General features: G+C 48.6%; 1 non-coding gene across 1 annotated transcript; it reads right to left on the reverse strand.

Moving 5' to 3' along the window:
• Positions 1–403: 403 nt before the first annotated feature.
• LOC127197776 (small nucleolar RNA SNORA17) lies at positions 404–533 on the reverse strand. The gene has a single exon (XR_007831742.1). It is a non-coding gene; the product is annotated as a small nucleolar RNA SNORA17 (small nucleolar RNA).
• Between the last annotated feature and the right edge of the window lie 5,254 nt (positions 534–5,787).

Genomic DNA, 5,787 nt, shown 5'->3' on the forward strand with positions numbered 1-5,787 from the left:
TTCCTCATTAGCCTCGAGTTTCCAGTTCTGCCTCTCTTTGTTGTGCCCACATCCTTCTGTTTCTCCTTCTCTTCCATCTCTCCATCACTTACTCGCTCCTCTTAGTGGCACAGTGGCGCCCGGGGTCTCTAGGTATCTCAGATTGTCTTGGGAGTCTACTCAGGAGTGCTATGGTCTGCCCTTGCATGATGGCACCAGGCAGGGGTCATGTCAGGCTTGCTCCTCAACTGGGCCTGCCTCACTAGCCCCACACCAGGGTCCTTTGTTTTGTGCTTATTCTTGTCAGGGGCCCATGGTCCCAGGCAAGGTTATTTTAGTCTCCTGCTTGCTCCCTGCCCTAGGAGCCCATCTGGGCCTGTGCGGCGCTGGATGGATGGTCATCTCAGGCTCGCTTTCTTTAGGGAGGGTTAAGCAACTAATCATTTAGAGGTCCACAGGTCAGAACACAGCGTGCACATAGCCTCTCTCCTCTCTGCCACCTACTGACATACATGTGACACAGCAGCTACACTTGCAATGCCTCTAGGAGCAGCCCTGATATCTCTTATTTCAGCAGAAGACAGGAAAATGATGGGGGGGGGGCGGGTGGGGAGTTTCATTACCCCAAATTAAGTCGGCTTCATGTGTACTTTCTTTCTGTTGCTGAGCGCTCCCCCCCCTTCCCACCACTGTCCTGGACTTTTCGTCCACGTGGGACTCTCGTCAGGCCACTCTTTGCTCTGGTTCCAGAAGGGCTTCCATCATGATGTGCTGTCATCCACTGCCTTCGACAGAAGCCAAGCCACTGAAGCTGGTCAATCTAAACCACAAGCTTAACAAACATATTCTCTTAGTAAGTCAGCTACCGCAGGGATTTTACTGTAGTGATGCAAGCCTGCCTGATAAGTGATGTCAGCGTACTGAGAGCTGTTGGGTTATCTGGACTGTCTCTCCTGGCCAATGCACATGGACAGTAATTTTTCAAATTAGCCAAAATCACAATAATAAAGAAAGCACCCTACCATTAAAAGCAAATGGCATACGGGTTGTCCACTGTTCCACACTTTCAGGTGCCACAATGGTATAGAGCAAAGAAACTTTAGACCTATGTTCATACCTGTGTGCCCCCCGCAAAGCATTCAAGATTCAAAACTACCCTAGTTTTCTTCATTTGCTCAAGTGAAATGAGTCTGTGTCTTCTGGCCATAACGTGGAGACTGGGAGAGGGTCGCCTTCATCTGTCACCTCCCTCAACAATGCTATTCTCACCCCACCCCCACCCCACCCCCCCCCCCCCCCCAACCCCAGAATGTTCCTAATGCCCTTTTGCCCACTGAGTTCACACTTCATGCTGTGCCCCATCACCTCTAGTGAGGACATGTCCCCACCCAACTCCTCTAAACCTCTTTTTTTTTTTTTTTTTTTTTTTTTTTTTTTACAGTAAAATAAAAGACAATCCTTCACTCTTGCCCATCCTGGAGGATCACCTGCGGGCATCAGTCATCCTTGGCCTTCTTCAGTCCCTGGCAGGGCCCCGTGCTGCCTGGATCTGGCTCCTTACCTCCTTTTCCCTACTGTGTACCTGGGCAGGCAGCAGGCATAGAGGGGGCAGGGAGGCAGCGTGAGTTTCAGCTGAGGCCTTCCCTCCAACGTGGCTTTGCTGTCCAGAAGGAGACTCATATAAACAAGAAGTCCCTGTTCTCCATCCAAGTGTCAGCCCGTGCCTGGCTCCTGGGCATCTGCGAGCTGCAGCCATGATATCCGTTTACAGTCGGGACCTCCTCTGAGAGCTGGAAACCAGGTCCTGTGTAAACATTCTGCACATGTCCTGACAGGAGTATGGCTGGAGAGTGAACACTCGCTCCCGTGGTGCCCACAGCCACAACAAAGGCAACAGTTGCCTTTCTCCACTCCAGCCCATCAGTCATGCAGGGACACATCCAACTGATTGCCCTGCCATGATTCCTGAACCCAGTGAGAGGGACGCTGGCACCAGGTCTGATTTGAGTACAGTTTCCTCCTGCTGCTGAGGCCCCTCCCACACTATTGCCCGGGACTTCCAATCTGTTGGCATTGAAGCTCTTGTGACTGTTCACACTTCATGACCATGAAGAGATTCATGACCAAGTGCCTGCCTCCCCCTGTGAGCTCTGCTCTCTTGCCTATGACCCTCCCCATGGCTCTATGTTTGCCCTCTTTGGATTTTTTTTTTTTTTTGAGTCACCTTGAATTCCAGAAACAACAGGACCCTGTGAGCACCCTTTTGTGAGGAACATAGACACGCAAGTTTCTGTTTGCCCGTGGCTTCAGAATTTACTGAGTGGCTGCATCAGTTACACTGGCTACAATTTGCCATATAGACCTGATTCCCTCAGTAATCTTGCCATTGGAAAATACACTGATATTAACTAGTATTAACTCTCAGATAGTACACATCACAATATGTAATATATATGTTCATATGTATATGTGTGTATTACATGTGTGTGTGTGAGAACGGGGTGGGGGGAATGGCCACAAAGGGGTTAAAAGACCTTCTATCGTGTTGAAGGCCCTCAAAAAGGCCTCCCTGAGAGGTAGAAGAAGGCTGACAGAAATGCAAGGCAAGTTCTTTTTTTGGGAGGGGTTGTTGTTTCGTTTTTTTAGTTTTTCAAGACAGACTGTCCTAGACTCACTTTGTAGACCAGGCTGGCCTCGAGCTCCCTGATCTTCCTGCCTCTGCCTCCCAAGTGCTGGGATTAAAGGTGTGCGCCACCATGCCCAGCTGCAAGGCAAGTTCTTTCAAGCATTTCGTGACCCATGCTATTGGCTGTGCCAGGGGCCCCACTGTAGAGTCAGGTCACAGAGTCAAAGTTCAACTGGGCCTCAGGGTTGAGCCATCCTGTCCTGACTGGATGAAAGACTGTAAAGTCCTTACAAGCAAAGTACAGAACAGGATCCAGGTGGATAGACAGGCAGACAGATGATGGCCACAGGAGCCCGGCCACCTCAGCAACAGTGACTGGCTGAACCAAGCTGGAACTCCTGGGTGTCTGGATCTCTCTGCCTGCCGGTCTTGACACATATACTAGTTGGAGATCAGCTGTAGCTTGTCAGAGGCCACCACTGTCTCGGTGTCTTTCTCCTTGTGGGGTCGGCAATCTCCATCCTCGGTCTGGAGTATTTGATAAGTTTTTGGTCCTGGTTTTCCTGATACAATTTTTGATTATGCTCATGTGTTCATATGGTCTCAGTTTACTTGGGTCAATTGAGAGGGGGACATCCTTTCAGGAAAAAGTAATTTATCAGTCTGTGCCTTGTGGGTGGCACTGGACAGATGGTGTTATTTATGTGTGTCCACCAAGGTGCAGAGTCATCCTGCCTCTGGGATTGCACTCAAAAATGCTATCAGATGCTGCTTCTGAAATGGAGCCTCCCAAAGCAAGGCAGCCCGAAAAGCTGCTGTTTTACGCAGCGTGGATGAACGTAGAACAGGGCACAGGCTGAACTCAACAAGGACGGATCAAAAGGCATCTGGGGTAGCGTGGGACTCAAGCTACTCCTGAGCAGCAGGCAAGCCTGCTGAGAAGGCTGTACCCACCGCGATGGCAAGGCCATATCCTGGAGCTGACTAAGTGGCTCACAGAACCGGGCGGCTTAGTGACAACAGTGCTAACAGCTTCTCCGGACCACCTCACAGAACTGGAAGGGAATGAATGACAAAGCGGACCATTCCTCACCCAGAACTGCCTACTTATGCATATCTCTTGAGCCTTGCCCCCCACTCTTCCTCCATTTAAACCTAAATACCCCAAAGACAGAATTGAGGTCACCAGACCCTTTTATTTGCTTCTCTTCCCTATGTGGCTACATTAAGTATTTCTCTTCCTCATACTTTTCTCCATTATCTCTCTCCTATTTTTCATTGGTTTGGGCGTTGTTGTTGTTGTTGTTGTTGTTGTTGTTGTTGTTGTTGTTTTTCTTCTTCTTTTTCTTCCTCTTCTTCTTCTTCTTCCTCTTCTTCCTCTTCTTCTTCTTCCTCTTCTTCTTCCTCCTCTTCTTCTTCCTCTTCTTCTTCTTCTTCCTCTTCTTCTTCTTCTTCCTCTTCTTCCTTCTCTCTCTTCTTTGTCGCCGTTACCTTCATTGTCATCATTGTCTTTGAGACATGGTCTAATGAAACCCAGGATGGCTTCAAACTCACTATGTGGCCTGGACAAGCCTTGAACCTCCTGCCTTCACCTCTCAGGGTCTGGGATTACAAGAGTGAGCTGCCATGACCTGCCCCCTTGATTCTTTAACTGGCATGCTGAGGAGTGGCAGGGCCTTTGGAGGACTGTTGAAACCTGGCCTTCTGTCCTTACACATTAGTTACTTTTCAGTCCCTGAGGACATTGCTGTTCTGTAGCCAATCATCCCAACATCTGAGCTCCACTCTCAAGACAACTGAGTGACGACTACATTAGTCATTGAATGAGCAAGAAGTGAATATGCATACCATGAAAATTAAGATGGTGTATAATCTCCCCACAGACTCTGCCCCAAACCCCTGCCTTCATCCGTCATTGTTGGGGAGCTGTACTCAGTCGCACAAATCTGTGACATTATGTTACATTTTTAATTCCCTTGAGCTTATTGTATAACCCAGACTGGGCTTGAACTCTTAACCCTACTCCTTCCACTATCTGTTACATACTGTTAGCCACTCTGCCTATATAGAGACTTTCTATCTAGGAGCAAAGAACACAGCAAAGAGGTGGGATGGAATCCAGAGTGGAACATTCAGTCCTCCTCGGTAACTATAACTCAGCTGGCCCACCCCACCCTGCGGCAGGTTTGCCTCAGACTGCTGCTTGGCAGGAATGGCTGAAAAGTAAACTGAGATGTTGAAAATGCACACAAATTCTACTTTCCACTCAGGAGACCTAAGAGTTTTAAGTCAAGAAGGAGTCAGGACCTGAGTGATTCCTTTGGGCTCTCTGGAGCTTTGCTTTCTTTCCTGCAGTAAGCCTTACTTTCAGGGTAGTTGTGAGGCTTGGGGAGCTAGGGTGTGAAAAGGGTTTTGGGAAGTGCCCAGCATGCAACAAGATGCTGTGTTTTCTGTATCTGCACCACAGGCAACAATAGCACCCTAGAGTGGAGAGCACAGCATCACAGGCCTGGAAGGAGCTCCTGGACTCACCTCACCCTCCTTTTCCAGCTCGCAGCTCTCTCTCCATCTTCCCTGCCTCTCCCTAACTTCCTCACTCCACTGTGAGTCTCTAGTATCCCCCAGGCAATGTAGGCGATTACCTCTCAAGACAATTAACTAAATTCCACGTCTGCAGCGAGCCTGTAGTCCAGCATCCTTCCTTCTCGGTGACTGTTAGAAACCATGCAAATTTACTTCCCTTCCCTGTGCCTCTGTTCTCTCTGTCATCAGGACAATGCACACATCACGCCTTTAGGTTCCCAGGGACTCAGTGCCCACAAAGCAGATTTCTATCCAATTCATAGGAACCCGTAGACAGGTGGCTGTGATGTCTAATCTTGGATGTCAAAATCTGGGAACAGGGGACTTCAATGGAAGAACTGTATCCATTAGATTGTCCTGTGGACACATCTACAGAGCATTTTCTTGGTTTCTAATTGATATAAGAGGGCCTAAGTTGACTGTGGGTAGTACATTCACTAGGCAAGTTAGCCTGGGATGTGTGTGTGTGTGTGCGTGTGTGTGTGTGTGTGTGTGTATGTGTGTGTGTCCTGAGATATATAGATATATATTATATATTACACATATATAATAAGTGGAAAGATTAATAAGCTGGAGAGAGCAAGACTGAGCAACACTCC

This window comes from Acomys russatus, chromosome 13 (assembly GCF_903995435.1).
Source record: "Acomys russatus chromosome 13, mAcoRus1.1, whole genome shotgun sequence".
In the NCBI taxonomy this organism is placed as follows: Eukaryota; Metazoa; Chordata; class Mammalia; order Rodentia; family Muridae; genus Acomys; species Acomys russatus.